Here is a 19,890-nt window from a genome sequence, read left to right as displayed (position 1 = left end):
ATCATGTTTTTGTCAACTCAAAATTGAATAGGTAAAATGGTAAGTTAATCCACACCTTACCAGTAATTATTGTTAGAAAAATTATCATTGTTACACTGTAAATTTGAAAAGAAGACTTTAAATCTGGAAGATAATTTTTTTTTTTTTTTTTTTTTGGGTGCAGTACAGAGGGTTGGACATAGGACCTTGCACGTGCTAAGCAAGGGCTCTGCCATTAGCCACATCCCCAGTCCTTTTTATTTTACTTTGAGACTGGGTCTCAGTAAATTGTCTTGACTGCCCTTGAACTTTCTATCCTACTTTTAGTTTTCATAGTAGCAAGGATAATAAGCATATACCACTATGCCCTACTGAGGGTAAACTTATTGAAATCTGTAGTTCTGTGTTAGACCTGTGTTCTAGTAGGAGAAATTCAACAAAGATGTAAGTTTTGTAGGCCATTGGATATCAGCTAAGGTGAATTGAGCCTCTAATATGGACAGTGCTTTACTGACCTTTAGAAGGACTTCACTTCTGGTACCCTAAATAGCAAAGTACATAGGCCACTGGAGTCTAAGTCAAATTCATCCTTGTGACAGTACCCAAAAGGAGGAGTATCTTTGATAGAGATGACATTTCCAGTTGTTCTGAATTTGTGAACTAAAAACCTTATTTGGGGGCTGGGGTTGTGGCTCAGTGGTAGAGCACTCGCCATGCATGTGTGAAGCCTTGGATTTCATACCCAGCACCACATAAAAATAAATAAATTAAATAAAGGTATCATGTCTATCTAGAACTAATATATATATATATATATATATATATATATATATATATAAAAATATCTTATTTGGTGAATATTTCAGTTTCAGGCTGAAGATAAATATCTCTAATACTAAAAATAATGAAATTATTAAAATTTTTAATATGAGTGGGGTGGCTATATTAGTTTCCTAGGCCTGCCAGAATATAAATTATTATAAATTTGATGGCTTATAACAATAGAAACTTATTCTTCCATAATTCTAGAGGTAAAAAATATGAAATTAGGGACTGGGGTTGTGGCTCAGAGGTAGAGTACTCGCCTTGTGCGTGTGAGATCTGGGTTCCATCCTCAGCACCACCTAAAAATAAATAAATAAATGTATTGTGTCCAACTACAGCTAAAAAATAAATATTTTTTTAAAAAGAGGGTGGCTGGGGTTGTGGCTCAACGGTAGAGCACTAGCCTAGCATGTGTGAGGCCCTGGGTTCGATCCTCAGCACCACATAAAAATAAATAAATAAAGGTATTGTGTCCAACTATAAAAGTAAAATATTAAAAAAAAATATGAGGGCTGGGAATATAGCTCAGTTGGTAGAGTGCTTGCCTTGCATGCACAAGGCCCTAGGTTCAATTCCCAGCACTGACCCCCCCCCCCAAAAAAAAAAATATATATATATATCTATATATATGAAATTGTAGTTTTGGCAGGCTTGGTTCCTTCTTGGGGTTCAGGAAGAATCTACTCCATGCCTTTCTCCTGGCTTCTTTTATATTTTTGCAGATTGGGAATTGAACCCAGGGGCACTTTACCACTGTGCTACATTTCTAGTCCTTTTTATTTTTTTAGATAGGGTCTTGTGATCTTGAACTTGGTGATTCTTCTCTCTAAACCTCCAATCACTGGGATTTCAGGCATGTGCCTCCACACTGTGCTGTTCTTGCTTCTTGGGTTACCAGGAGTTGGAGAAAAGGCACTCCAATCTCTGTTTTTTGTCACATACCATACTGTTTTTCTTGTGTATCTCTGTGTCCATATTTCCCTTTCCTTCTAAGAGCATCATCAGTCATTGAGTTAGGGCTTTCATCCTAATCTAGTGTGACCTCATCTTAACTTGATAACCATCTGCAAAAACTCTAATTTAAAGTTCACATTCTAAATAAGTTCACATTCTAAATAAGTTCACATTTACAGGTTCTGGGTGGATATGAATTTCTAGCCTAGCACAAGGATTCGAATTTGTTTTAAAGCAGTGCTTTTTATCTTCCCTTTTGTATTCTAGGAAAGTATCCGGTCTGTATCCCCAGCCCCTTAGCAGTTTAATGTCCAGTTTAGGAACATTTTGAGCGTTCTGCGGAGGAAATTAAAATGACTCTTACTTCATTTTCCTCTATGGAAATGTTCTGTTCCCCAGCCCTTCTTATAGCCTGTAGTGAAATTCCACAGTTGTAACAGATGTGTTTGGCCAAGTCTTCATTGTGTCTACTGACCAAAACATTTTAAAAATATATTTAATTGTTGCAGGTAATAATATACATATATTTCTTGTTTTAGAAGTATCTCTGATGCAAATCATGGTATAATCCACACACTGTCCCTCAAACTGCCCCGCCCCCCTTTTGAATGCAGATCTGAATTTCTCTTTGCTTGTTATTTTTGTTTATATCTGTGAAAATCTTGTATGTGATTCTGAATCATAAAGACTTGTTTTCCTGGTCCAACTTTTCAGTTACTTATGATCATGGTCCTATTCATCATAATTTGTCTTTCTGCCAGGGGTTGGGGGTAGGGTAGAGAAATACAACCAAACTATAATTGTCTCCCATCATCATTGCATCAGATAGAAAAAGCTGAAGTGCTTTGCTTTTTTTGTTGGCTAAGTTTTTTCTTTGGAGAATGTTAACAATTGGTGATAAACCCTGTTTTCTGTCATTAGTAAAACAAAATATATATTATGAAAATGATTAAGCACAGATTTAAAAAAAATCAGATAAGACTCTGTTTTGTTGCTGAAGCTGTTTAGTCATGTTTGGAACCCTGAAGTAGTGTTGCTATCTAGATTTTTTGATGGCCTCCCTTAAAAAAGTGGAGCCTAACCTCAAACCTCAGCAGTGTTGCTTGGACTTAGTAACTCAGTTCTGTAATGGAATGTGGAGGAAGTGATGTGATCTACTTTGGAGGCAAAGTTATAAAAAGGGATCATATTTACCTGACTTTTTCTCATGGAATATTCACTCTGGGGAAGGCTGGCTGCTATGCCAGAAAACACTTATGAGGTCCTGTAGAGAGGAGCTGAAGTCTCTATCAGCAGTCAGCACAACTTTGTCAGTCATGTGAGTTAACTCCCTTAGAAGTAGATCCTCCAACTCTAATCAAGTTTCAAATGACATTAACCAACCAACTCTAAATCCCTGGCCCACAGAGAAACCCAGGAGATAATAAATGTTTTAAGCTATCAGCTTTTATAATAATTGTTAGGCAGCAAACGAGAATTATTATAAACACCTTTGCTGGCTTGACTTCAGTGGTTTTGAGCATTAATGCAAAAGCTTGACCTAACTGTAGTCATTTTTACTAGTAAATAAAATAAATGCTTATCTATGGAAAGTCCTAGTTGCTAAAGGAAGTGTAATAAAATTGTCATTTACCAGCAATTACTTTTGTTTAGAATAATGTTTGGCAAATTTTTTTTGGTTAAGGGCCAGGGAGTCAAATCTGTTGAAACTATTAAGTGTTACTTCTGTCTTGGGAAAGCAGCTACGGACAATATATAACAGATGGGCATGGTCTTGTTTTAATAAAACAAAACTTATTTATAAATACAGGAGGTGGGCTAGAGTTTTGGAGGGTGGGGGTACTGGGAATTTAACCCAGAGGTGCTTTACCACAGAGCTACATCCCTAAGCCTTTTGATTTTTTTTTTTTTTTGAGACAGGGTCTCAATAAGTTGCTGAGACTGGTCTTGAATTTGCTATTCTCCTGCCTCAGACTGCTGAGCTGCTAGGATTACAGCAGTGTGCCACCATGCCCAGCAGCGAGTTGGGCCAGATTTGATTTATAGGCTGTAGTTTGCCTAACCCCTAACCTAGGTGTTTTTTTTTTTTGAGACTAATAAAATTACAAGGTTACTATTTTAAAAGTAGTATTTGTTCATAATTTATTTATAGCACTTATGAGCCAAAAAATTAAGCCTTGTATGTCTTTGGGTTTGTACACATTCTATGCAGTCATAATGAACATCTAGAAACTTGATTTTTACATGGCTAATGTAAGACTAGAAAAACGCCGCACCACACGACACAGATTACCAAAGAGGTTTTCGCTTTATTACAAAAGGCTGTGTGTTTATATAGGTCTAAGAGAGGTAGCAGGGGCTGAGGTAGATAACAGGTTGCCCGTTTATTGGCAAGCTCTTCCATATGTCAGTTCCGGAGCCCAAGAAGTTAATTCTAATTGGGGCTAAGGCTTCCCACCAGCAGGATTTGAACATTGGCGCCGGCGGGAACGTTTTGCGCCAGTGAAAGAAACAAAGAAGAGAAGGAGGGTCGTTAGACGCCATGCTGGGGTTTTTCTCTGGGGTGCGGCTGCCTTATGTTTTCCCAACATTCCTCCCTTTTTTGTTTTCTTAGAAAGTGGGGCGTCGTTGGTCAGATCCGGCTGCTTCCTGCTGTGTTGGGGCGGCGTGGGCCTAGAAAGGGAAGTGGAGGAATGTTCGGGGGCGGTGGGGGGGCAGGTCTGGGGATATCATGGCAACCAGAAATAAAACCCAGTGGCTATAGACAGCTACTTCCGTAGGGGTGAAGTCTATGAAAGTTCCCTGAAATCACAAGTTGTTGATGGCATCGAACCAGTCCTGGATGGAGGAGATTGTTGGTATCAGCCACTGGTCCTGTAACAGAGACTCTAGGAAATATTGAAAGCGTTGCCTTGACATGGCGTCACCAGCACCTAAAGAAAATCAGAGCGAACAAAAACAGGATGAAGATAAAATTAAAGCAAATGTCAGTTTTTTGGCAGAAGTTCCATGTCGGGGGACTGACAGAGAAGAGGCCAAGGGCCATAAGGAGGCTTAAAAGGACATAAAGGCTTAAAAATCCAGGATGGCAGATTAAGAGGTTCTCCGGGTTCATTGTCTTCCGCTGTCCGTTGCATTCCATCGCGCCTGGTAGTGAGCTTCAGCAATGAATGAGCTGTTCTCTTGAAGATGTTGGGGGCTCATCGGTCATCAGAGGCTGGTAGTACCTAAGCAGAGGCTGGTTGAAAGTTTGGTTAGAGATCTTCCATAATTGGCCCTGTAGGAAGCGAAGCAGACAGGGCAGGAACAGACACATCAGGAAAAGAAGACATATGGGCCCTAAAAGAGGCAACAGCCACGATTGGAAGTGGGCTAAAAAGAAGGTGGCAAATGGGTTTTGGTTTGGTGGATTTTTCAAAGAGGTAGCCAAGTCGGTGAGCTTGACTACATTAATTTCCACAAGGCCTGATTCGTTGATGTAGTAACAGCATTCTTCCCTCAAGAAAAGACAGGTTCCACCTTTTTCGGCTGTGAGTAAGTCTATAGCTTGTCAATTTTGAAGAGTAACTTGAGCCAAGGATGTGACCTGCCTTTGTAAAGATGCTAGAGATTCTGCCGTAGAAGTGAGCGCTTGTTCAAGTTTAGAACTTAAGTCCTGTACAGCCCATAAGGAGTGTCCTAGAGCTCCACCAGAAATTCCGGCTCCCGCTACAGATACAGCCAGTAAGAGACCCACCAGTATTGGAAGGGAAGCAGCCCGCTTATTCTGCACTGGGGGAGACAAGAGGGCCTGCACTTCAGCTGGGGTATAGAGAGTCAATTGCGGGACAAGCGTCACCAGTATACATGGGGTAGAGGTGTTGGTGAATAAGATAGTGATGAGAGAACCATTACACCAGAAGAATGAGCCAGGTGTTGCATAGAGGGTGAAGTTAAAGGTGATGTTAGAGTGGCAAAACTTTGGGAGACACCCAAGCCCAGGAGGCAGTGCTGGGGAATCACAGTATGGTTAGACTCCTCAGGCTCCCATAATGGAGCGTCAGGTGAAAGGGTTCGGAGAGAACGGCGGGCAGATGGAGTGGAGAAATTTGAGAGGTCAGAAGCCTAGAAGTTCAAGGGAACCGCTGCAAGCAAAGGTCGAGTCAGAGAGGTGCATAAGTAGCAATCATTTGGTGTGATGGCGGGGAGGGTTAGATTTAAGAAGGTTACAGTTTCAGTAAGTAGTCGTAGCCATGAATACTGTGGTGGACTCCCGACATTAGGCTCATATGGATCCTGTATGGAGTCTTAACAACTGCTGTTCGGAATGCTTTATGTCAGTAGAGATTATAGCTACTGAGGGCTGGGAGGGTTGAAGCTCTCGGGAGATGGAGATGGAGCCACAGGGGGTGGGAGAGGATATGTCACAGTAGAAGGAAGCATTTACCCTAGAGGTCCAGCGTGAATGGTTAGGGTCAGTGATAGCCAATTGATAGCCCCCCGAGATCAATCTGAAATTTCCAACGGAGGAATCCCCAGTGCATGCATGTGGGTTATGAACGTTACATGACCAGTAGGGGCATCCCCCATAGGTTTTGGGCCACCATTTGCAGTAATCCTCTGTCTGATCATATAAGAAGCAAAGGTAAGGCCTAGTGGCTATTTTTAAAAGTTCAGAATTCTGGGAGGAGAGGGAAAGGAAAGATAGATGCATTACATCCGGTAGGGGCGCAATCGACTGAAGAAACTAGGTGAGTGTAACGAGGACATATGTCTCGTTACATATGCCTTGGACATATGTCTCTGTGACTTTGAATCTCCAAGTATCATGGTGGAGTAGGGCAGGTGGGACACAAGAGGAGGAGTGACAGGAAAGTTTTAGTTGATTAAGAAAGGCATCCATAGAACAGCTCAAAGGGGCTAAGGCCTGAGGGGGCTCTAGGAGTTGCCCGAATTTGGGTGAGGGCCAATGGCAAAAGATTGGGCCAGGACAGTCTGCGTTCAATAGCAAGTTTAGTGAGATGATCCTTGAGAATGCCATTAGGCCTCTCAACCTTACCCGAGGATTGGGGTCAGTGGGGGATGTGGAGCCTCCAAGTGCTGTTAAGGCCTTTGGAAACTAGTTAAACAATCCGAGAAGTGAAGGCTGGACCGTTGTCTGACTGGATGGAGGCAGGAAGTTCAAACCTAGGAATGATCTGCTTAATGAGGATGAAGGCGACAGTGTCAGCAGTTTCCGATGGTGTCAGCAGTTTTCCTGGAGGTAGGGAAGGCTTCTATCCAACTGTTAGAGAGTGCTATCCCCAAATTACAAACAGTTAAATCCTATGTCAAGGCCTGACCAAAGTGGTAGGGACTGTCCCTAAAGCCTTGGGGTAGGCCTGTCCATGTCAGCTGTTGAAACCTAAAGAATGTAAGGTCTTCCCATGTGAAGGCAAAGAGGTAATAAAGTCAGGATGCAAAGGCACTGTAAAAAAGCCAGCTTTAAGATCCAGGACAGTAAAGTGAATGGTCAAAGGGGGATATGAGAAAGAAAAGCATGAGGGTTGGAAACCGAGTGGATGGGAATAACTGCCTCATTAATTAGGTGGAGTTCCTGGACTAAGCGATAGGCTCCGGAGGGTTTGCGCACCGGCAGTATGGGGGTGTTGCTGGGGGAGTCAGTAGGAATAAGGAGTCCCTGGGCCAGCAACCGGTCTATAATGGGTTTAAGTCCCTCCCTATGGGTTTTGGAGATAGGAAATTGGGAACACAAGGAAGTTTAGTTTGGTGTTTCAGCTGGGTATGGACTGGCTTGTGGTGGGAGGCAATAACCAGCATGGAGATGTCTCAGACCTAGGGATCAGGGGGCAATGGCACAGTGTAGGTACTGTCAGGTCATTAGAGAGGGTAAGAGTTAAAGGCCAAAGGAGATGGGTGGTAGTATTCTTGGGGTGTAATTGGAGGGTGGCTCCTAATAATTGGAGAACATCTCTGCCTAGGAGAGGAACTGACAGGATGGAATGACCAGAATAGTGAGTGAATGGGTGTCCCTCCAGGGCACAGGCCAGCTTTACAATTCTGTTTGGGGAGATGGGTTTGTTATCAATCCCCATAACTGAGACCTGGGAAGGAAACAGAGGCCTAGAATGGGCAGGCAAGACAGAATAGGTAGCCCCCGTGTCCACAAGGAAGGTTATGGACTTACCCGCTGCCTGGAGCATTACCCTGGGCTCAGAGAGGGCTGAGGGGGTCTTTGAATCTGGGCTTCTTCAGTCTTCTGCAAACCCCAAAAGTTCAGGAGAGGGGACTGCCTGACTGGTCATACCCCCTGCGTAGAGGCGCCAAGGAAGGACCAGCCAGAGGCAGTCAATCTTCCAATGTCCTGTCTGCTTACAGGTGGGGCATGGCCTGGAAGGAGGCCGTGGGTTTGGGCATTGGCGAGCCCAGTGACCTTCGCATCCATATTTGAGGCGAGCCTCTGGTGGAGAGGAATGCTGGTTCCCCTCTGAAACTTGCTGGAGATGTAGGCCTCAGGGCTGCTGTTAAGGCCTGAGTTTGGGGTGTTACCTTCTTTTCTGCAATGAAGCCTGCTTTAAAAGCCATTTTCACCAGATCTCAGATAGGGGTCCGATAGTCCTCCTCAGCTCATTTGAGCTTTTTCTGATATCATGAGCCGATTGAGTAATGAAATGGGTTGCTAACACTGTAGCCCTGATGGGAGACTCAATATCTAGCTTAATGTATTTGGTTAGGGCCTCTGTAAGGCGGTTGGGAAATAAGGATGGATTTTCATCAGGGTTCTGGGTAATGTCCTTCAGTTTATCAAAGTTAACTACCTTATTAGAAACTGCTTGCATGCAGTCCCAGTTAGATTCAGTTATGGGACATGCACTCAGACTATCCCTTCAGCACCAGCTACTTCCCTGACAGAACAAAGGAACTGTGAGTTATCTGATAAAAGGGATCAGTGGAACGCCACTCACGTGGGCCTTCCAGGACACCAACCGGAAATCCCTCCTCCGGAACGTCCCCAACCAACTTGAACTCTCCAGGAATCCCCCTGAGAACTCCAAAGTAGTGGACAGCAGGGATCTAATATACAATTGAATACACAGCTTAACGTTACCATCATCATCTCAATGGCTCGCTGGCATCACCTCTCAATCATTTCCTTCTGGCCAAATGACTCAGGCTGTGGCTCTCAGCAATAATTGTTTTCTAAGGAGTAATGTAAGAAAAGATTCTTTTCTCAAAAATTTTTTAAAATATTTATTTATTTATTTTTTAGTTTTAGGTGGACACAATATCTTTATTTTACATTCATGTGGTGCTGAGCATTGATCCCAGTGCCTCATGCATGCTAGATGAGCACTCTACCACTGAGCCACAATCCCAGCCCCTCTCAAAATTTAATACATGTTTTTTCCTAGTGCCAGATGGAAATGTTCATAGGGGAGGAGAATCTTCCTTTTTTTGTTGTTGTTGTTGGTACTGGGGATTGAGCTCCGGGGCACTTGACCCCTGAATCACATCCAAAGCCCATTTTTGTATTTAGAGACAGAGTCTCACTGAGTTGCTTAGCACCTCATTTTTGCTGAGCTTGGCTTTGAACTCGAGATCCTCCTGTCTGTCTCCTGAGCTGCTGGGATTACAGGCGTGTGCCACTGTGCCCAGCTTCCTTTGCTTTTTTAATCAAGATATAATTCACTCCTATATATAAGTATATATATATATATATACATATATATATATGTATATATATATATATGTATATATATATATAAGTATGTATATAAAGTACATATATAAGTATGTATATAAAGTATATAAAATTCACTCCTATAAAGTGTATAGTTCAGGTTTTAGATCTTAGAGGGTTGTATACTATCATTGTTATCTAATTCTAGAACATTTTTATCACCCCTGAAAGAAGTCTTGTGCTCATTAGAAGTCACTTTTGATACATATGTATTTTAACAGTATCTAAAGAGTTGGAGCTTTCTTTTGGTGTATTTTATGATCCTTGAATAGGCCTCTGACTCGAAGAAAAGGACCCTTTGCTGAATAGGGAACTGGATGGATAAGATTTAAATGAAACTTGTTTGGAAAGGGAGAGACACTATAAACAGAATCAGTGATGTTAAATTGGTAATGGAATGATGAGGAATAGCTTCTGTAGAGCAGGGTTTTATAATCCGTTGGTCACAATTTTGCAGGTGGCTCTGAAATTAGTATCAGTAACTTGCTGTTCTATCATGACTTTTTTTCCTCCAGCTTATAGGCATTTGTGGGTGGAATAAAGGGGTGATAATCCAAAGAAGTTGAGGTATATTTTAATTTTTTTTCTCACTCACATGTGGGATTTTATTAATGTTATGTATTTCTACATACACATAATATGACAGATATCACTCCCCATCACTTTCCCTTCCCTCCCAGAGGTACATTTTTATGTAATCCCACACTGCTTTTAATATTTGGCTCAGTAAGGGGATGAATACATGATTGTTGCATTGGGCAACAGTAGATTTCCTGGGAAGAAGCATGTGTTGGAGGGACCAGATGTGAATGGGCTGGTTGATCCTTTGTGATTTCCTAGTGGAGACTATGTACTATTTTGTTCTAGAGTTTATAATCAGGACATATAGACATGCAAAGTAAATTAATAACATGAGCGATAGAGGAATGAGTGAGTAAGCAAGGGATTGGAAATCTCTCTGAAGATTCAAACTTGTGCTGGGTCTTGAAAGGTGAAAGAAGGAAGGGGGAAAGTCATCCATGTAAGAAAAATAATGAACATGCAAGTCATGCCTGGGGAATAAGAAGTCCCTGAGTGGAGCCCCACTGATAGAAGTCAGGAGAGAATCTGGGGCTTACAGTTGTTATCATAGTAGTGGAATACCTGCTTAGTATTTGCAAGGCCCTGGGTTTGATTCTCCCCTCCCCCCCCTTCCCCTCCAAAAAAGTCTGGAGCTAGATTTAATTTTATTTTTGGAGTTAGATTTTAGGAGGTGGCTTTGAATACTAGGTGAAGAAGGAATGACTATTAGAGGAACTATGTAGAATCAGAGCATTCTATGGTTGGGACAGGTCTCACATCTTCCCATATGCTCAGATATATCAACAGGACTCACTACCTCAGGAAGTACCTCTTTCCAGTATTGGTTTGTGTTTATTTTTAAAGCTTTTTTTTTTTCTTCTTCTTCTTAAATTAAACTGAAATATGTCTCTTTAATCTTTTTCCTGTTTAAGAAGTTCTGCCATCTGGGTAACACAGAATATGATGAAAATGGTGTTTTGGTGGGAGACTAGTCTTTAAGCTTTGTGTAGGAAGGGTTAAAGAGATTGATAGGCAGTCTGGAGGCAGGACCTTAAGAGTCTGAAGATCATCATAGTAGTCAGGGAAAATGGAGCTGTAAGCCAGGAACTGCTATACTAGGATATAAAGGATATCAAAATTAAATTTTTTTATGAGTCCTTGAATAGGCCTCTGACCCGAAGTGGCCAGTTATCTGTCATGCAGGTTCACTTCCAGCTTGGCTTGTGCAAATAACCAGTCATTTTAATAGATAAAACTAAGGGACTTGGTATGTAAAAAAATGTAATAATTCATTTTGCTGTGACTTGAGTCATTTAAAAGTATGTTGAGATAGTGTGTGATAAGAACTCATATGAATTATCTGAAGTTAGAACATACTCTCCTCAGCTTAGCCTTAGGATTCTGCTGTTTCAGTTTTTAGTCAAGTTAAAATTACTTGACAGTATTTGCTCCAGTATTTAGTTACATTTATTAAAAAGTCAATAGTTTTAAAAAATTTTTATTTTGAAAATTGTAGAATTCATAGGAAGTTGCAAAGATGCTACACAGAGATCCAGTGTATTCTCAACCCAGTTTTCCCCAGTGGTTACTTCATTTTTTTTTTTTTTTTTGGTGGTGCTGGGGATTGAACCCATGGCCTTGAGCATACAAGACAAGCTGTCTACCAACTGAGCTATATCCTCAGCCCCGCAGTGGTTACTTCTTATGGAACTACTATACAGTATCAAAACCAGGAAGCTGACTTTGGTATAATGTGCAAATATAGCTTTCTGTTCTTTTATTAAATATGTAGATTTGTATAACAACTACAGTAATTAAGATACAGAACTATTCTATCTATACTAAGATCTCCTTCATACTACCTCTTTATAGTTCTATATATACTCCTTCCCCTCTCCAAATTTCCCTGGTAAAAATTCTGTTCTCCTCCTGGCATTTTAAGAATTAACTGGGCATGGTGGTGCATGCCTGTAATCCTAGCAACATGAGAGGCTAGGCAGAAGAGTTGCAAGTTAGAGATCAGCCTCAGAAACTTAGTGAGGGCCTAAGGACATAGAAAGACCCTGTTTCAAAATAAAAAAAGGGCTGGGGATGTGGCTCAGTTTTTAAGTGACCTTGGGTCTCCCAACAAAAGTTATATTAACGGAATCATACAGTATAATCTTTCAGTTTTGCCCCCCTCCATCCCCCAGCTTGGTGTCCTTGAGAGCCATCCAACTTGGTGTATATATCAACAGTTTAACTTTTTATTGCTTGATAGTATTCCATAGGAACTCCATGCATGGGTATCACTTGTCTATGGCAAAGTAAAGATTTTCCTTATTTTTCATCCTCTTGACAGAACTTTTTTCCCCCTGGTGCTTGAGGTTGAACCCAGGGCCTTGAGCATGCAAGGCAAGCACTCTACCAACTGAGCTATATCTCCAGCCTTCATAGTATTTTAGTAAAGTAAAAAATTTTAATTTTGGTGAAGTCCAGTTTGTTGATTTCCCCCCCCCCCCCCCCCGCCCTCCAATTTATGGATCATGTCTTCATGTCCTTGGTGCCATTTTTAATATTTTTCATCAAGCTCTAGCTTATGAAGGTTTTTCTTCCCTTTTAAAAGTTTTATAGTTTTTCATTTTACATTTAAGTTTATGATTCATAAGTTTTATGTAAGGTGTGGGGTTTAGGTCATTCTTTTTTACCTGTGGATATCTAGTTGTTCGAGTATTATTTGTTGAAGAGACTATTTTTTTTTCTCCATTGAATTGCTTTTTTTATCTTTGTTAAAAATAAATTGATCATACTAGTGTAGAGTTGTATCTTGTTTTTCTATTTTGTTTCATTGTTCTCTGTGTATCTTTTTTCCCTCTGCCAATACCACACAGTCTTGATTGCTGTCACTATATAAAAGTTTTAGAATTGGGTAGAATGATTCTTTCTAGTTAATTCTTTTTCTGCATTATTTTAGCAATTCTAGTTTGTTTGCTTTTCCATATAAATATTAGAATAATTTTATCTATATCCACAAGAAGTATGGAATTTTGATAGGAATTACATTAAATTTGTATATCAATTTGGGGAGAATTGACCTTTTTTTCTATGAAGTCTGTCACATTTTACACACACACACACACACACACACACTCAGGCTACCATTCCCAAAGTTTCCATAGGGTCCTAGTTTTTAGGCATTAAAAGTATATTCCTAAATTACTCTCTAGTAAGGTTTTATCTTTAGTTTGCTAATGTTCATATAACCTCACCAATTAACCAATTACAAGTTATAGAAATTCCTGTCAAACTTGTTTGAGACAAGAGGGTGTTTATGGACTTATAATTGGGAATTCAAGGAGTAACTTTGAGTCAAAGGATGTGGGACTTTCTTAACCACAAGTCTCAGTTTTGGCTTGTCTCCTTCCTTCCTCCTTCTCTCCCTCCCAGGGGCACTGTACCACTGAACTACATCTTATTTTTTAAATTTGAGACAGGGTTTTACTAAGTTGCCAGGCTCACCTTGAACTTGTGCTCCTCCTGTCTAAGCCTGCTTAGTCACTTGGGATCATAGGAATGTAGCACCACACCTGGCTACCTTTTTGCTTATATGCTGTATGCATATTGGACAGTATGTCTACCACTGATTAGAGATGATCATGCTTGTTATATCGTCTCTGCAGAAAAAGAACTTTTCTTCCTCAGTGTCTTTAAGTGCCTCTGTTTGGGTCATGCTCAGCCCTAAATAGGTTTCTGATGCCAGAGGAGACTGATTAGCCAGTTTATGTCACATGTTTACCCTAGGCGCAAGGAATCGGGAAGACTTCTCCAAAGGAAGAAGAGGTATAATAAAGTGATGTTGTGTAGAATTTTTTTTCTTGATGATGCTGGAATAGTCCCATTAATAAATTTTTTCTCCCTCTTTTTGTGTCTTTAAAGAAACTTTGTATCATTGGGGGCAAGTGTGTGGTTCAGTGGTAGAGTGTTTGTCTAACACGTATTGGATCCTGGGTTTGATACTCCAGCACTCTTAAGGAGAGAGAAAAAAAAAAGCATGATGGTGCTAATGGATTTTGAACATTTTTTTGTTTGGTAATATATCTGAAACATAATGTGTGTGAGAATGCCTAAGGTAGTGATAGGTATCTATAAACACGACTTTTCCTTTGTTGATTTGTTGAAGCCCTGTTATTTTTGTTGTTGATTGGAATTCTGTCAGGTTTTAAAAAAATTGAAACATGTCTCCTTGGGCGGGAGATGCTGATCTTTTAGATTTCCCCCTTTCACTCTTTTGGCATAGCAAAAGTGGAATTATCTTGGAGTAAAAAAAATCAAGACGTATTGCTTATGTCTATAATTTTTTTATTTTTGAAATTTTGTGGTACTGGGGATTGAACACACTCTACCACTGAGCTACATCCTCAGCCCCTTTTATTTTAATACAGGTTCTCACTAAGTTGCTCAGGCTGGCCTTTAACTCGTGATCCTCCTGTCTCAACCTCCCGAGGCACTGGGATTATAGACTTGTGTCACTGTGCCGTGTACTTTTAAAAGTAAATATCTTAAAAACTACAGAAATACCCATCATTTAAAACTCATGGTCTCTTAGGACGCTGATATAAAGAAAGGTTGGGGAATTAGTTTTTTTTTTTTTTTTTTGGTCTTGGTACTGGCAATTGAACCCAGGAGCGCTTAACCACTGAGCCATATCCCCAGCCCTTTTTAATATTTTATTTAGAGACAGCTAAATTGCTGAGACCGGCTTTGAACTCACTATCCTCCTCTTCTAGCCTCCCAAGCCACTGGGATTACAGGTGTGTGCCTTTGTGCCTGGCTGGAATGAAGGTTTTTATTGATACTGATACTTTTCTTATTTTTATTTTTTTGCAGTACTGGGGATTGAACCCAGGACCTTGCATCCCCAGCCCTTTTAAATTTTTTTTTTTTTTTTAATTTTTTAAATCTTGAAACACTGTATCACTAAATTGCCTGGGTTGGCCTCCAAACTTGCAATCCTGCTGCAGTCTTGTGATTTGCTGGGATTACAGGTTTGTACCACTGCTCCCAGTGACATATTTTTACTTCTCTTAGCAATGGTGTGGTGTGGTTGAGAACATAAATGCAATCTTCTTTGATATAGCTTGAGTGACTTGTATATGGGGGAGGGGAGAGAGTATGTGTGTTTGTGTGTGTGTTTACATTGTGAATTTTGTAAAGGCATTTTTTTATTTTTAAAATTTATTTATTTATAAGAGTTTTATAGTTATACATAATGGTTTGGTTCAACCCAACAAACTCATACATGCATGGAAATCGATTTCAGTTCATGATCCCCCTTGTAAAGGCATTTTTAAGGAAAAATTATGTATATATTCCCTGACAAAAAGGATATTCACTATAGGCTGCCCAGCTCTTGATGTATAATTTTTTCCCCTGGCAACTGACTGAAGTCAGATTGAAGAAAGTGAAAATTGGTCTCCTGTCCAGTGCAAATGTTGAAAACTTCAGACTGATGTACCCACATCTAATATTGGCAGCCTGGAAGATAGATGTTAAAAGGCAGATATGATTTGGACAAAGCAACTGTCAGTGACTGCCTTGAGTGGGATTTGAGAGGTAGACAGGAGGCACAGTAGAGTCTCAGTTTGCTGAGTTCATAATGTAAAGATTTAAAGCATAGCTATGAGGAGCTTTGTGTGGGTGTGTGAGAGATTGCATTTTAATTCATGTAGTCCGGTTAGTGTGGTTTTAGGTTTAAACCATGAGCTTGATCTTACATATGGCTCTTTAATTTTTCACAGAAGAAAAATGACAAATATTTCTCCTTTGGAATGCTGAGTATGGTTTTCAAAACGTGTTAATGATGCTCTGGAAGAGCAATAGCGGAGGAACATTTAACATTTTGAAGATTAAAGTTAATTAGGTTTTTAGATTAGTATAATAACTTTCTTCATTAAATCTAATAAGAAATTAGCTGATTTTTCTCATATTCTTGCCTTGAGTTTTGGCTTCTCATTTGTTATCCTCCCTTTTCTTTCCCCTTGCCTTCTGGGTAGGATTTTCATCCAGTTTTCTCCTCTTACTTTTCACAAAGTCTCTTTTCATGTGATCCCTTATGGCTGGCTGGGTCTATTGTTAGAAGTGCTTCCACTCCATTTTTTTTTTTTTTTTTGGTAACAGGGATTGAACCCAGGGGCGCTTAACCACTGAGCCACATCTCCAGCCCTCCACTCCAGTTTTTACCTTTCGTGTGTTTCTTAGGACTGTGATTAATTTAAAAAAATTGGTTCATTATTGATCCCCCTTACCTCTAGTCTCACCATTTAATCCATTTTCTCTTGTTCCTTATTTAACTTGAGCAAGAAAAGCAAAATATAAATTCTGGAAAAATCATTAACTGGTTGTCATCTGGGAGTTTTATATCTTAAAATTGTCTGTCTAACTTAAAACTCAAGTTTCCAGGGTGGAGGCTATATATATATATATTTTTTTTTTTTGACTTGTGATGTGTCAAGGATGCTGTCTGCTTCTGGATCACTACCCTTGTGTGAGCATATGCTGCTTTGCAGAGATTCGAGGTCTGCTCTAGCCAACTTGGAAGTGAGGAAAGAAGAGTGAAGTTATTAAATTCTAATGTTTCCTGTCATTTTGAAATTTTTCCTCTTTTGTTTTTTTAAAAAATTATCTTGTTAAATTCACAAAGAAAACTCAGATGATACTTTTAAGTTACAGTAGGTAATATTACTGCCTTAATATATTTATACAATGTAGCTGAGGAAGTTATCTTAGGTATAAAAATTTTGGCTTTGGCAAGACTTGAGTCATGATGTTGCAGTAACTTGGTTTCTTCTAGTTAATTTCTTAAGAAAGTGATTCCAAGTTGAAATGCATGTTATGCATTTATTTGAATATGTAATCAGGAAGCAAGTGCCTCTCTTTGGAGTGTTTCTGAATAGCAGCAGGGTGCACTTGAATTAGTAAGGAAAATGAGAACATGAATATGTGTGATACTCTATTTTAACTTAAAAAAAAAAAAAAGTTCATTCTGTCTGTCCATCCCGGGATGGAAAGGCGGATATGTTGGGAGGTTTTCTAGGCTATACTGATGTATATTTAAATAACTTGATGCTACATGTTTATTTCTTGGATTGACTTTCAAAGATAAATAGTTTTGTGAATTAAAAAAGACATTATCATCCCAGAAAGTTCTTTTAAAGTATCTGTCAGAAATTCTTTGAATCATTGTCTGTTTTTATTTGAATCATTGTCTTTTTTTTTTTTTTTTTTTTGTAACTAAGGTATATTATCTAAGGGCCTGAGGTTTTTGCCAAATATTCTCCAATAAATAATGAAAGGGTAAAGATGGAGACAATTGTTGTATTTAGGTTCGTCCTTATATCACTGGGTATATGGGTTATGCCAGATATACACCATCATTTGTTTTCTTCCCATAAGGGTTGTGTTATGAAGTCTGTTATTCTTTGTAACCATATTGCTAGTTTATCTTCATTGACAAGTATGGAAAATGTCTTATTTTGCTACCAGATTATGGAAAATTAATTAAAAATTTGGGGAGAGGGTAGGAGATAGGATTGGGTGGAAAATACTTATTAACTTTTGTTTATTTTTTTGGTACAGGGTCTCTCTGTGTTGCCCAGGCTGGTAATGGTCTTGTAGGCTCAAGTGTTCCCTTGTCTTGGCCTCCTGAGTAGCTGAGAAAACAGGGACTATAGACCTGTACCATCATATCCAGCTGTATTAACTTTTTTTGGTACTGGGGATTGAACTCAAAGGTGCTTTACCACCGAGCCACATCCTCAGTTACACCCCCAAACCCCTTTAAAAAAAAATTTGTGACAGGGCCTCACTAAGTTGCTTAGAGCCTTGCTAGTTTCTGAGGCTGTCCTCAAACTTGTGATCCTCCTGCCTCAGCTCCTGAGTTGCTGTGATTACAGGTGTGCACCACTGCACCTGACTATATTAACTTGATTATCTGGAAATTGGCAACTAATCTTGTGAATTCTAGGTTCTGTCATTTTTATTATTTGGTAAAATGAGAGTTGGTGGAATGATAACAAAGAGATAAAAATGGTTATGTCACTTCTTGGTGAGACCCCTTGATCAGATGTGTTTAAGAGAATTTGGCATAAAGTAGGTTTATCAGTGTAACTAAAGCACTAAAAAGTAATTTTTAAAAATTTAATTGATTTTTAAAAAAAATACACAACAGTGGAATGCATTACAATTCTTATAAAAAGTAATTTTTTGAAAATTTTATTTTTGGTACCAGGGATTGAACCCAGCGGTCCTTGACCACTGAACCATATCCCTAGCCCCCCTGCCCCTCTTTTTTAAATTTTGAGGCAGAGTATTGCTGAGTTACTTAGGGCCTCACAAGTAGCTGAGGCTGGCCTTGAACTTGCAATCCTCGTGCCCCAGCCTCTCAAGTCACTAGAATTACAGGTATATGCCACCATGCCCCCACCTCACTTTTCAAATACTTAAGAAATATGATATATAGAGTATGACAAATAAATATAATGATAGTCTTTTACATTAGAAAATTGAAGGCTTCCATTATTAATGAATATGAGCTATTGGAGAAGGAAAAATATTTTTTCTTTTTAAAATTTTTTAAATTTTAATTAGATATATATGACAGCACAATGTGTTTTGATTCATTGTACACAGTTGCAGCACAACTTTTTATTTCTCTGATTATACACGATGTAGCATAGCACCGTATGTGCAGTCATATATGTACCTAGGATAGTAATGTCCATCACACATCCATTATTCCATATTTTCTGCCTCCATATTTCCTCCCCTTCCTTCCCTCCCCTTTACCCCATCACAAAGTTCCTCTATTTTTCCCATGTCCTCCCCCATTATGGATCAGCATCCACTTATCAGAGAGAACATTCAGCCTTTGGTTTTTTGGGATTGGCTTAATTTCTTTAGCATGATATTCTCTAACTCCATCCTTTACCTGCAAATGCCATAATTTTATTCTCTTTTAATGCTGAGTAATATTCCATTGTGTGTGTGTGTGTGTGTGTGTACACACACACACACACACACACAATTAGTTTATTTATCCATTCATCTATTGAAGGCATCTAGTATGAATTGAGCTGCTATAAACATTGATGTGGCTGCATTGTATAGTATGCTGATTTTAAATCCTTTGGATATACACTAAGGATTGAGATAGCTGGGTCAAATTGTGGTTCCATCCCAGGTTTTCTAAGGAATTTCCAAACTGCTTTCCATAGTGGTTGCACCAATTTGCAGTCCCACCAGCAATGTATGAGTGTGCCTTTTCCCCTACATCCTTGCCAACACTTACTTACTGTTGTCTGTATTCTTGATAACTGCCATTCTGGCTGGAGTGAGATGAAATCTTTTTTAAAATTTTTTTATTTAATATTTATTTTTTAGTGCAGTTGGACACAACACCTTTATTTATTTTTTATGTGGTGCTGAGGATTGAACCCAGGGCCTCACACATGCTAGGCGAGCGCTCTACCCCTGAGCTGCAACCCAGCCCCAGAGATGAAATCTTAGAGTAGTTTTGATTTGCATTTCTCTAATTAGAGATGTCGAACATTTTTTCATATATTTGTTGATCAATTGTATATTTTCTGAGAAGTGTCTGTTCAGCTTCTTAGCCCATTGAGTTATTTGGTTTTTTTGGTGTAAAGTTTTGTGAGTTCTTTATATATCCTGGAATTAGTGCTCTATCTGATGCGTGTGTGGCAAAAATTTGCTCCCAAAATGTAGGCTCTCTCTTCATCTCATTGATTGTTTCTTTTGCTGAGAAGCGACATTGTAGTTTGAATCCATCCCATTTATTAATTCTGATTTTATTTCTT

The 19,890-nt window shown here is 39.4% G+C and overlaps 1 protein-coding gene across 3 annotated transcripts in view; it reads left to right on the top strand.

Moving 5' to 3' along the window:
• The window catches only part of Ctnna1 (catenin alpha 1), a 177,355-nt gene that overhangs the window by 31,049 nt on the left and 126,416 nt on the right, over positions 1 to 19,890 (top strand). The window lies entirely within an intron of this gene.

Source organism: Marmota flaviventris, chromosome 5 (assembly GCF_047511675.1).
Source record: "Marmota flaviventris isolate mMarFla1 chromosome 5, mMarFla1.hap1, whole genome shotgun sequence".
In the NCBI taxonomy this organism is placed as follows: domain Eukaryota; kingdom Metazoa; phylum Chordata; class Mammalia; order Rodentia; family Sciuridae; genus Marmota; species Marmota flaviventris.
The sequence above is the reverse complement of the archived record's forward strand: the minus strand, read 5'-3'. Positions and strand labels throughout refer to the sequence as shown.